Raw genomic sequence first — 966 nt, 5'->3', positions numbered from 1 at the left:
AAAGTGCTGTAAAGAAGAACGAGCACAGACATACCAGCAACTAAACCACTGTTTCTTCCTCATATAAAGCATGAATATTTATGTTAATATTTGTTATAATGGCCGCCTCCTGCCTATACATACAATATAAATACAACTAGGCCTTCATCGACACACTGTCTGAAAGAGAAACTGTCTCTGTTGCCCATAGCGACCAATCAGAGCTGAGCTCTAATGTTTTAAACAGCTCCGGTAAAATGAAACCTGCGCTGTGATTGGTTGCTATGGGCAGCAAAGAGATACTAGAGGACACACAGGGGAAAAATATCTAAAACACACAGTATTGTAGGATGGAGGGCGGTTGGACTATACACAGAACCTCCTATCACTACTCCTATCACAAAGTAATGGAGGAGCAGCTAATATAGCTTTACACGGATGAGAGCAGTGAGTCTGGAGAAGAAGCCGGGGCTTGTGGGAAATGTAGTTTATAGAGGTCACATGGCCACCAGTGAAGGACCGCCCACTTCACACTGAGCACAGAAACATGTATGGAGGAGATGGAGCCAGAAAAATGGAAGGAATGTCGCAGTGAGGATCTGAAGATATGGTCAGGCTACTATAGAGAAGAAAAATTGTTTAGAAGAACAGAGAGTCCTCAGTGGTTGATACCTTTTAATGGCTAACTGAAAAGATGGTAATAATTGCAAGCTTTCCAGACTACTCAGGTCTCTTCATCAGGCATGGTATAACACAAAATCTGAAGAGTCACATATTTATACACAACAGGACTTAGAATAGTGCAGTAAAACAACAAAAAACAAGTTATATGAAACAGAAATATCACTATGGCAGGGGGCAAACTGTTGTGGCCATAAATACTGCTGCAGTTCAGTGTGAAAGTTTTTTATTGTCCTCTGATAGGGGTCTGGCCCGGGCTGTGACACGCTCGGATGGTCAGAGGAGCACATCTTTTAACTGATGTAA

Source organism: Anomaloglossus baeobatrachus, unplaced genomic scaffold (genome assembly GCF_048569485.1).
Source record: "Anomaloglossus baeobatrachus isolate aAnoBae1 unplaced genomic scaffold, aAnoBae1.hap1 Scaffold_4037, whole genome shotgun sequence".
Lineage (NCBI taxonomy): Eukaryota > Metazoa > Chordata > Amphibia > Anura > Aromobatidae > Anomaloglossus > Anomaloglossus baeobatrachus.
The sequence above is the reverse complement of the archived record's forward strand: the minus strand, read 5'-3'. Positions refer to the sequence as shown.